Genomic DNA, 12666 nt, shown 5'->3' with positions numbered 1-12666 from the left:
ACTTGATTACATTTAATAAATACGAGAGAGTGCTTACCAAAGTGTTCTTGAAATAATGTAAACCATATGTACTATCCCACACAGAAAGGACATCAAATTGAATTTCTGAATGGTTTTATGTAGATGAGTTTATTGTAGCTAAATGCAACCAGCCTCCTTTTCTGCTGCCCTGTCATGTTTGGGGCTTACCAGTTGGCGCTGTGTAATACAGTCCCTGGGAAGGAATAGTTGAAATGCTGTAACGGTGGTACAATAAGGCTACAGGTGAGAGCAAACCAGGAATCTGTCCTCAAACTCTGCCTGATCCAAAAAATGCCCATTGCAGGCAATATGCTCTGTGTGACAGGACTGACAAATGTAATAGCAAGATTCAGACCTGGTGCTCACACATTTGAGTGTTGTTCATGTACCCTCACACACCATTGAGCTCTTCCAGATTCTGGTTTTTCTTATTCAGTCTCTCAGTTGAATGTGCTGTACAGGGCATTTTGGGCAAATTGGTCCCTCTTCTAGTATACGTGCATCCTGTCTCAGAGCCAGGGAGCATGCATAGTGTTCCTTGGTGGTGGCAGCTATTCTGAGAAGACTTCTGCAAGCTGTTGGAAAAGTGGGACTTGAATCTTTACCAGGGTATTCATGGTATGAGAACTACTCACTTCATCTCCAGTGGTAAAAAGCCTGAAGGTGGGATGTTCAAGTCCTGTTTGTCACACCTACAAGGACTCCTCTAGATGAAATTTCCTTTGCACTTGTCATCTTCTAAAAATGATGTGATTTATTCCTAGGGAGGGAAAGTTTTAAAAGACAAATTGCATCGTGAAAACCTTTTTTTTGGTGATGTGGCTCTTTGTCACTTGCAGACGTGAATAGCTTGTTTAGGTCTAGCATCTTCCATAACCCCACATTAGTACTTGCCTGTCATATCAGGAGTGTAAAACCAGTCTGCCTATTATACAGTAAGCTGTGATTGAATCCTTTATTTATGACTTCTGTCCCACATTGCATTAATTAGAATGCAAATGAAGGGTTTCCTGGAAAGCTGCTGTTTACTTCTGCCATACTTCACATGTTTCATTAGTCCTCGGACCCTGACACAGTCAAGTTATGTCAATTTAACAAGTCACCAGTCAGCTGAGCTGTTGTAATTGTACATATGCATGCATGTAGGCTTCCTGGGCTGCAATGTGATGCAGCCTTAGTTTTTGCTTCCATTGAAAGGCATTTAAAATATGTTATCTTGTCTTGTTGTAGCTACTAGGGCTCACCTAATTAGAGGTAACTTTTTTTCAAAAGCATAGCTTGATTGTGCACTTAAGCCTCTAATTTACACCAAAGCTTCTCAGTCTGACTTTGTAAGAGGTTTTTGACTGGGAAGTACAGTTTTCACTAGAGAATAGTTTTTTGGCCAGCGCTCTTGATGGTAGCTGTGAATAGTCCATATCGCTGACTGGTGGGACATTAAGGCAGATTGTGACTGATTAGACTACAAGTTACAGATTTTTTTTGTTGTTGTTTTGTTTTTAACCACGCAGTTTAGTACAGGCTGCATTTTCACGCATGTCCCTGGTTACCAGCCTTTAGTAGCTGACTCTCACTTGAGGAAACTGGCCGCATTCAGTGCCTCTCTAGGTCCTATGGCATCTGCTGAGGTTTGGCAGTGTGGGTGGACCTCTTGCACAAGGCTCCCTCACCTTCCTGGCATGGACCTGCAGAGCTTCACGAGGGCTAGTGTCCTGTGTGGAGCACCTCTTGTCTCTGCTTGCCGAAAGCTGCGCAAGATGCAGAGTTGCAAGGTAACATTTTCTGTTTTGTAAAATATTTGGAATAATGTCACTTTGGAGGAGAATCTGTTTCAAAAATAACCACTAATTTCTTAATTGAAGGTGCTGTGATGAAAGACTTATCTCTGAATGTGTTTAAGCCCCAGAGGAAAAATTTTCATGCAAGTTGCTCGGAAGGAGCTTACACCAAAGTAACTAAGAATTTGGCCCCTGGCACTGTTATTTTCCTCAGCTCCCGCAGTGACAGAAGGGGGTGGAGGGAAGTAACCTATCCCATTTCTGTTTGAAAATATTTAGCTTGAGTGATGTGAAGATTTCAGTAGATCTGTGACAAGATCAAAGACTATAAATTATTTAATAGTGGTTCTACTTTTGTGGAATTATTTAAAGTATCATAATTGCAGCTCAGCTTCCCAGCCTTCATTTTCAAGTCTGGAATTCTGTTGGGAACTATCATAATCACTGAAGAGTATAATATTACAGGCTGGGTATAAAAATATCTTTTTAATGACTAGCAAATTAGTGAAATGTCTTGACCTGAATCTAGACCAAACAGAAGACAGTGTTTTTATGGAGGGGGAAGAAAGACTAAATTGTCACCACATTGTTATTCTTGTTAAATTCTCCACTACTTAAAATGTCAGTTGATTAGATAAAATTTGTAACACTGTGCATCAATGCGAGTGATGAAGGGCTGTGTGTTACATAGTATCTTGGCATTTCTGCACTTTTGTTTTCCTTTTAATGCTAGCATGCACATTCTATGACTGAAACTTGGAAAAATAAAGGCTATTCATTACTTTAGTACCCTGCAAACAATAGAGATCATGAAAGGCATTGCAGGGAATTCCTCTGTGTGTTGGCTCTTCAAGAAGCAAGATGAGCCCTCGGAGGGTTTTCTCATAGGCTTCAAGTAATTGTTGTGTGCATGATCTGCCTGGCTAAACTCTTTGTGTCTGACTTAAATAGGATCTAGAAGAGACAGGAGTTTCCCACTCCATACCATGTGATTCAAAGTGTTAACAGAGTCTCTGTTTACCTAGGAATATGAATTTATTCACCAAATTCAGGTTTGCAAATGAGCTAAAGGAATCTGAGCCCTCATGTTCCTGTGTGCAATCAGGTGTCAGTGGTGAAATTCTCAGTTTGAGCAATTTTGACCATATAGTGAAGATGCTGTGCAGGTCTCTGCAGATGGGGATTCTATTCCCAGTTATGTTATCAATTTTTACTGTGATCTGGGACAAGTCACTACCTTTCTGTTCTTCATTGCCCCTAGATTAAACCAGAAGTGATAATACCAACTGGTTTACGTGGTAAGCATTATGTTACTGTGGCTGTATTTGCAGTACAGAGTCTCCCTATCAAAGGAGTAAAATAATAGTGGTAGTGCAGACAGAGTGACTGCATTTATAATAGATATTTTTGGGACAGAGACCACCTTAGTGTCCTGTGTTCACAGGACTCCCTATGCAATGAGGCTGTAGTCTGTAACTCTGAGCACCAAAGCCGTACTTCAAAATGAGCAATAGGAGCCCAGAGATTACAAGACACATGAACAGAGGTGGTCTCCATTCCTGCCTTCCTCTCCACCTGGCCAGGGCCCATGGTGCTCTGCATTGCAAATGAGAAATTCGTTCAGCACCTGGTTCCAATGAATGTGACTAGTCTTTAATTAATAGGAGCATGAAGGAGATTCATAAATTAAATGAAAAAGACTGTTATCCTGAAACTTTGTATCCTGGAAGGACCTACGTAGCAGGTTGGAGGCCATCTACAGCAAGGTTACACTCAGTACCTGCAGGTATTGTGGATGCACATCAGATTAGTAACATCTCCCAGAAGACAAACACAATGTGAACAATCGTTTTTACTGGCAAATGTAATCTGTTAGATATCAGCCTAATTTTCTCCAGTGACACAAAGCAGACTTCATCCGTGCTATGTTGAGCTTTTCGTTAGCCTGTATGTAACCTAGTGCTCTGGCCCAGCTACTCTTTCAGGCTGCGTGTTGACATGCACTGGGGATCTGGAGTCTCCAAAGCATTTAGGCAAGATTGTATTGTGGTGCAGCCATTTCTTTCACTTCTCCACAATGAATTACATTCTCTCACTCCTTGGAAATACAGTGGAAATATGTTGCTTAAAGAGCTTAATCATTTTGTTACAGTTCCTTGCTGTCTAGTTTTGCTGAAGTTGTGCTGACAGATCAGGAAGGGCTTAGAAAAGGACATTAGCAGAATGATCAGAGATCTGGAAAACCTACCCACAGAAGCTCAGTCTAGTTAGTTTATCCAACACCATGACCTAATGATATCCTAGATGTAGTTTGAATAAAGAGCTTTCTGATTAGTGGATGGCTTTTTCCTCTCCCAGGAGAAGGGTTGGCAAAATAGAAAAGGAGATGCCTTTTTTTTTTTTTTTTTTTTTTTTTTTAAAGTTAGAAGAGTGATTAACCACTGTTTTTCTGGATATATGATGAGGTCTTCATCACTATCAGTATTTAAGAATTAAGCTTTTTTATTTCTGGAGTCAGGAGAGGGTTTTATGGCCTGTGGTGGTAGGAGCTGATGTTCAAATAAACTTGATGCTTGAATTGTATATAAGTGGCTGCAGTGACCTTTCTGGTACCTTCCAGCATGGCATCCCTAAGCCTGAGTCTTCCAAAAAAAGCCCATCCTTTGATTTTCAAGAAGAATGAAAGCTTGAATGAAGCAACTACTGCTCTAAGATTTTCCAGTGTAAGAGGTCAGATGGGCCACAATCCTTCTACATGGCCATGAATCTGTGACGCTACAAACTCGGCTTGGTAAGTGGTGGAAGCTGCTCTTTCATTGAAGAAGCTCCAAAACCCTTGCTTTACCAACAAGGGTAAAGATTTACAACAAGATTTTGCCAGGAACTCCCTTAGTGAGACTGTGCTGTATGTAAGCATGCTTTGGAAAGCTCCCAGATACATTCTGCACTGTACAGAGACTAGATAGTGGTGAAATCTCATCTAGTGTGTGCCCTGGAATTGCCACTCATCCTTCTTTATAATAAATGAGTGCTATGTGGCTACAATCTTTCTAAAGCTGTAATGCACCAGCATCCTGGAGTGCAACAGTCCTATCTTAGATGGCTACATTCAAAACATACCCTAGGGACTGTTAGAGAAATTTATAATCATCCCTTTAGAATCCCAGGATTAAATTCTAAGTGGCAAGCAAATAAATAAACAATGCTTCTCCCTAATGCCTATTTATTTACTGTAGATCAATGGAACATTCAAGGATGAAATTGGTTTCCTTAGAGGATTAAAAAAATATTTAAAATAGGCTTTATTATGAGAATTAATATTGTGGATTCTGGAGGGGTGAAGGGTTAGTGTGAGCCAGGTTATTGTAAAGTGTTCCATTCTGAAAGAAGTATTTAGGGGTAGGAGAAGAGAAATGAAGTTAAAGGGCACCTTGTTTTGGTTCATCAGTTTGATATCCTGCTAAAAGAAGTCTGTAAAATTGCCAGCTGTTGCTGGGAACTGGGCAAACAATGTGGAAATGTGCACAGCAGAAATGCATTGACATGCTGTGTTGTGCCAACACATGTAATTGCAATACCTGTTTGGGGCAGATTGTTTTGTAACAGGTCCTGCTGTTTCCCCTCTTCTGCTGTTCAGAACAGCAGATGAAGTCTGTGTGCATAAGAGGCAACCTCAGCAGGTGCAGAGCCCAGCTGCTGGACTGTGCTTCTACTCTTACCTCCTCTGACCAAAATGCATGTGGGCATGAGGCAGGTTTCTCCTACTGTTGGACTAGGCTGTGACTATGGATGCTGTTTTCCTTCTCTCATTTTCCCTGGACCCCTCATCTGTCTGAGTTTGGAAGGGGACAAACAAATTATTTTGATTCTGTTTTACCAAAAGAGGAATAGCAGGAGAGGAGGGTCTAGGCCTGTTTACTGAAGTTCAGAACAGTTTGGAGTGCTGTGGATTCGGGCACTTGTTGCTGCCACCTTATAAAAAAGCAGAGGGCCCTCTTTTCATCTTTGGGAAAAACAAACCAAAAAACATGAAAAAATAATATTGGCAAACACAGAATGAAAGATCAATGCAGTCTATAAAACCAGAGTTGTCAAACCATAACAACAGTAAATGTCCAGGTGAACTGAAGACTTGTGAAATGAATCTAATCTAATGAAATCTAACCTTGAAAATATATTGTGTCTGTATAGAGTGTTGTTTTCTTCTCTCTCTTTCTTTTTATTAATTTCCGTGGTTTCTGAGTGAGTTTTAGTGTTCTCAAAGGCTAATAGAATTGCAACTCTGTTGACCAAGATCTAGATCTTGAATGTAGCCTCTACTGATCAGAGAATGAAGTGTACTCTCTGTACTGTATACATTTAATCTATATGGCCATACACAGGTTCTCTAAGAGCTCCTATGTATGCTGCATGCATCTTCTATACCCTTCCATTTTTTCAGTCTTCTTGTTTTCTCTGCGGTGCCTGCCCATGTCCTTTTTTTAAGTCACATTTGTACTGCAAACTTTCTCCAAGGTGCTTATTTTGCTGCTGTGATGGGGGTATCATCCTGATGGTTCACTTTTAAGGCTGTAAAATCCTCCTGTTGAAGCTGTGTCTATAGTATTGCTTTCTAGTGCACAGGCGGTGGGGATTGCACCAGGGATTCTTGTCCTTTCAAGGTAGGGGAGAGCCTATTACTAGATTTTGCAGAGGCAGTAACATCTTGTGATCATGGCAGGTCAAGAGGGAAGGTTCCTTTTGACTAATTCTTTGAGCACAGGTCTTGTTTTCTGATATAAAACTTGTGTTCCACAGGAGGAGATGATCCTGCGAGGCTGCTGTGTGCCACTCCACACAGGGTAAGCAAAAGAGTTAAATATCGTGGGACATATGTGAATCACAGGCTCCATGTGGGAGACAAGGATGGCAGTGATGGAAGTAACTATGAAAAAGAATAACAGGAGTGTTCGGTTAATGATGGCTGAAATCTTCTGAAGAGGAAGAAGGGGAAGAAATTTGAGTACTAGATAGTGAGTAGGAGCCTGAAGGAATGTGGAAAATATGTACAGTGGCAAAGAGAGAGACTGCAGAGGTCTATAAATGATGCAGGAAATTGTGAAGGTTAAGATACAGTTGGGGAACTGATTATATATATACGATGGACTTAAAAATCCTTACAGGTGTCTGGAGAGGTTATGTGAAAAAGAAACTTTGCATGATGGGACTAAAAGGCATTGCTAATTGATAACTGTAGACTCTGCTTTTGAAAGGACATGAGTATTTTAAAAGATGGGAGGGATGATTGCAGGCTTTGCAAATGAACTCTGTGTGTGTCGGGGGGGAGGTGAAATATTTCTCTACACTTTGTTCGAGGACTGGAGTTTTTGGGTGGTTGTCAGGGAAATGCTTATGGCTATAAATTGCATTTTTAAAACTCTCTCTTTAATTTAAAAGTCCTTTGTCCCATTTGCTGCATTAGACTTACAGTTCTTGCTTTAGGCTTATATTAAAAGTTGGCAGTCTCAGCTGGAGGAAAACTAGGGGATAGGTCAGATGCTAATTAATTTCATGCTAATTGTGCCATAATTTGAAATCCAGTGGATTAGTTTCTGTGGGAGAGCTTAACTATATGGAAAGACAAAAATGAATACGGATAATTAATCTCTGTAAAATTGCTTGGGATGCTCTAAGAAAAACAGGTTTTGTTGTTGCTTTTATTTTTTGTTTGAAATGTTTTAAAGGCGCCTGTGCCATGGATTACATGAAAGATTAATTTCCACTGAATGACACCTCTTCGTTCCTAAAACACCTGAAAGAAACACCCCAGTAGCTGGCTGAGCTCTTGGTGAGGGTTCCCTCCCTGTATGATGAGCAATTGGTTTGGAACAGATTCACTGTGGAAGGATTGAGCTGGGTGCCAGCTAGAGCCCCGTGCCAGATAGGAATGGCACTACTATGCTAGGGCACATGGAAAATAAGGAGGTGGTTGGTGACAGCCAACGTGGCTTCACTAAGGACAAACCATGCCTGATAAATATGGTGGCCTTATACGATGGGGTTACAGCATTGGTGGATAAGGGAAGAGCAACAGACATCATCTGCCTGGAGTTGTGGAAAGCATTTGACATTGTCCCACATGGCATTCTTGTCTCTAAATTGGAGAGATGTGGATTTGATGGATGGACCACTTGGTGGATACGGAATTGGCTGGATGGTCGTACTCAGAGAGTTGCAGTCAATGGCTTGATGTCCAAGTGGAGAGCAGTAACAAGTGGCGTTCCTCAGGGGTCAGTATTGGGACTGGCGCTGTTTAACATCTTTGTCGGTGACATGGACAGTGAGGTTGAGTGCATCCTCAGCAAGTTTGCCAATGACACCAAGTTGTGTGGTGTGGTTGACATGCTGGAGGGAAGAAGGACCTTGACAGGTGGGCCCATCATGAAGTTCATCAAGGCCAAGTGCAAGGTCCTGCACATGGGTCAGGGTAATCCCAAGCACAAATACAGGCTGGGTGATTAGTGGATTGAGAGCAGCCCTGCGGAGAAGAACTTGGGGGTATTAGTGGATAAAAAACTGAATACGAGCCAGCAGTGGGCACTTGCAGCCCAGAAAGCCAGTCGCATTCTGGGCTGCATCAAAAGAAGTGTGACCAGCAGGTCGAGGGATGTGATTCTCCTCCTCTACTCTGCTCTTGTGAGATCCCACTTTGGGTACTGCGTTCAGCTCTGGGGCCCTCAACATCAGAAGGACATGGACCTGCTCAAATGGGTCCAGAGGAGGGCCACGAAGAGGATCAGGGGTCTGGAGCACCTCTCCTATGAAGACAGGCTGAGAGAGTTGAGGTTGTTTAGCCTGGAGAAGATAAGGGTCTGGGGAGACCTTACAGCAGCCTTCTGGTACTTAAAGGGGGCCTACAGGAAAGTTTGGGGGGGACTCCTTAACAGGGAGTGCAGTGATGGGACAAGGCATAATGGTTTTAAACTGAAAGAGGGTAGATTTAGATTAGGTATTAGGAAGGAATTCTTTACTGTGAAGGTGGTGAGACACTGGAACAGGTTGCCCAGAGAGGCTGTGGATGCCCCATCGCTGGCAGTGTTCAAGGCCAGGTTGGATGGGGCTTTGAGCAACCTGGTGTAGTGGAAGGTGCCCCTGCCCATGGCAAGGGGGTTAGAACTAGATGATCTTTAAGGACCTTTCCAACACAAACCATTCTATCATTCTATACTCAGCCCCCTGTAACCCACCAAGCTGAAGGACAATCCTAGCGGGTTGAGGTGGATTTTGTGGGCTGTACTCTTGAGCATGCTACCATGCTGAGTTCAGCAGAGCCCCCCACATGAGAAGAGCAAATGCTGGCTGGTTTGCGAGCAGTTTCAGCTGTCGGGGTGCTGCATCATCACTGCATCCTGAACTCCTGAGCTTCTTCTGTGGCTTCTCAGGGGAGGGAGATATCTTACCCAACAAGGTGGTCATTGCGCGTAGTACCCTTTTTGCGCTTGCGCTGTGCTCTTGCACAAGGGGGAAGAACTCCCATTCCCCTACTGTGGGAGGGTAGTCCAGACCTTTGAGCTGAATGCCCAGAAAGAAGAAAATGTTACTTGTCTGTTTGTTTCCTTTCTAGAAGTAGATGAGGCGACAAGGGGCAGATGCAAACCACTTCTCGATCTCCACACTCCCCTCCCACTGAGTTGCCAGTGGCTGGCTGGAGAGCTTGACTCAAGAGGTAGGCTGGGGGTAGTAATTTACTGCTGGCCTCTAATGGCTATAAATTACTACATGCCCTGGAGAAGAGCAGTCATAGAGGTAGACCTGTGACTCAGAGGTGAGTCCCATACACAGCACCTCTGAGGTCTTTCCCTTACGCACAGAGCGCCAGACTCTGCCTGATGTCAAAAAAACTACCTGTGTGTTTCCAGGCTCACTCAGTACAAAGTATCTCTGCCTGTAGCTGATTATAAAGCTGTGTATTTTCCTTGGAGTTTTCTCCACACCCATTATTGGCCTACTAGAGTTCAATGACCTAGTTCTGAACTGTTGGAGAGCAGTGGCTTCCCAAGTAATTGTCTCTTGCTCTGAAATCCAAGGAGCTCCAACTCAATGAGGAGGCAGGGGGGAGCAGTGCGGTTGATTGAACTCCTTTTATTTTGCTTTCTACTTGTGAACACCAAGCAGAAGTTCAAATAACATTACAAAGCAGAAAGCTTTATGATTAATTACGCCTGGTACAGATATAATTTAAACATATTGACTTGTCTGAAGTAAGTGCCAGACGGTGCAATAGGGGAGACAGGAAGTGGCTGGTTGAGATTGCTGAACCAAGCTGGAATCAAAAGTCAGGGAGAGGAAGCGCATCATCATTTAACTTTGCTCGGCAGCTCAGCAGAAAACTGATGCAATCGCTGATGGACACTGATATCAAAGGGAGAAAAATCATGACAAATTCTTTGTGCTTTTAAAATTAATGTAAAGCTAATCAATAGCTTGACTTGGTGCAATATAAAAATGTAGTACTGGGACCTCCATTAAAATGATTTTTCTTTAAACCTATATTCTGGGATTGCTATTAGAGAAGCTTTAGAGATAATAATGGCAGTTAAAAGACAGCTTTCTAATTCCCATCAGGTTGTTGCATTTCACTGCAACTAATCTGTAGCTGCACTGGGAACTAGGTAATGTCAGCCCTTGAAAGATTATGTTTTCTTTAGCTTTTTTTCTTTATGGACCAGTGGGTCCCTAGGAATATTTAAGATAGCTTTTAAATGGGGTCAGGGATGGAGAGGAGGAGAAATCATTTGACTGGACTAGACTCGCTGTGCTAAAAGAGCTCATGGCTTTCTGCCCCCCCCTCCCCCCCTCCAGCAAACTGACACCATATGGGAATCTGTGAATCAAAGTTCAGAAACCAACCAGCTGCCTTAGGTTTCTGATAACAGATCCTACAGTAATGAGGGCTTACTTATCTTTGATAACCCATGTGTCTAAAATTAGAATATGTGTATTTTTCTCAACTTCATGGGTGTATTTTGTCACCCTGGGCACACATTCTTCACTGTCTCACTCAAGCTGGTCATAACTGTTTAATGGTTATGACTGTGCCATCTGTATATGTGTTACATCGTTCACCACAGTCCTTCTCAGAAACATCTATTCATCTCAAATTGTGTCTTTGTGGGTGCCAGTCATGGAGACTCCACAACTCAGCACCCCTAGAGCCGACTGGTGATTCATGCCTCCAGAGTTTCATGATGTTGGCTGTGCAGAAGCCAGAAGTGAGCTTTTTGCCCCACGCATCTCTCCGTCCTTCTTTCCTGAAATGCGCTGGTCATCATGACATTGCAGCTATGCAAAACTTCTGCACAAAATATGAATGTTGTGCAACCAGGTGAAATTTGCCTGCTTGTGGTTTTAGAATTGGCCTTTTCCTATCTATGCAGGGCACTATTCCAGGTGCATGTGTTCTGGTTTTACTTTTCCTCTGCTGACCAGCCTCTGCTATGAGAGTGTTGCAGTGTTTGCTGGACTATGCCTACCTTTGGGGAACGCAAAATAGGTTGGTCAGGCTTGTTGCCTCTCTATTGCCTCAAATGAGATCTCAGCTTCCCTGTGCTGGTGTTCTGAGTCCTCTTCAGACTCAGAGCAGGACATGGCTGAGACTGCAGATGTTGTAACTCTGATCCTACAGAGATGTGCCTAAGCAAGGAGTTCAGGGTAAAGAAAAAGCATCTAACCACAAATGTTCTTTGGTTTCCCAAGCCCTTCTCCAGTCAATGAGCTTTGCCCAAATGCGGAACAAGAACTATTCTGTGCCACATAGGACTTTGAAGATGTCAGTAAGAGGAGCCATAGAGGAAGTTTGTGAAATGAAGGGAACAAAAGAGGACAAGATGAAACCACGGAGACTGCGGAGAAAACACATCTGTATGGAGGAAGCCTAGAGGTGCTAGAGGAGGGATGATCATCCTGCTTTTCCTGTGAAAAGGTCCTGATAGTTTCCTCCCTCCAATATTAAGACTGTTGATGATTTCTGCAACTGGAAGAAGAGACAGGGAGGGTGTTTAGATAAGAAGTGGTAGATGCTGAGGTAAAAATAAAGCAAGAAACATCAAATGAGAAGGTATAGGAGAAAAAAAGCCAGGCCTGGAGTCAGGAATGGGTGAGGGAACTGCATCTGAATACTATATAGGACAGAGGAGATGCTGTCTCCCCTTTTCTTGAAGCATCTCATTCTTGCTCAGAGAGTTACTGCATCGTTCCTGGCAGCTAGATCTGCTCTGTAATTGTTGTGCGTTCTGCTTAGCCTCTCCCTTTATTTTCTCTTCCTACTTTCTCTGCCAGGAAGATCACAGAGCAGCAGATCTCAGATCTGGGAAGCATTTCCTGCTAGACCTTCTTTAGTCTGTGCCTAGTATCAAGACAATGTGGTGACTGTAGCTGGCAGTCTTGCATAAGCTGAGAGGGGCAAGCTGGCAGATTTGAGTCAGTACAGTCAGAAGATCCTAGTTTGCAGCAGATGCTCCTGTAGAACTTGCCAAGTCTGAATCGTGGTTCTGTGGCAGCTTCTCGTCTTCATTTTTCAGAGGTCCTAGAAGAGATGATTTCAGGATTTGAGGTTCCTCATTCTCAGCAGCTGTCTCCAGTATCTGTATGAATGAGATAAAGCTGCAGAATGTTTTGGTGTTGTATGCTGCCCTTCTGAGTTGGTCCTGTGGGTTTTTTGATGGTAAGTAACAACTTCATTAGGAATGCTTATGGTACAATTTCACTGCAGTTCCTTTTTGACAGCAGTGGCCACAAAGACAATTTCTCCATAAATCTGTTTTACCTTTATGTGAATTGTTGCATCTGCTGTGGCCATGAGAATACTAATAACCCATGCCGTGTGGCT

This window comes from Accipiter gentilis, chromosome 5 (assembly GCF_929443795.1).
Source record: "Accipiter gentilis chromosome 5, bAccGen1.1, whole genome shotgun sequence".
NCBI lineage: Eukaryota > Metazoa > Chordata > Aves > Accipitriformes > Accipitridae > Astur > Astur gentilis.
Note: the sequence above shows the minus strand (reverse complement) of the source record.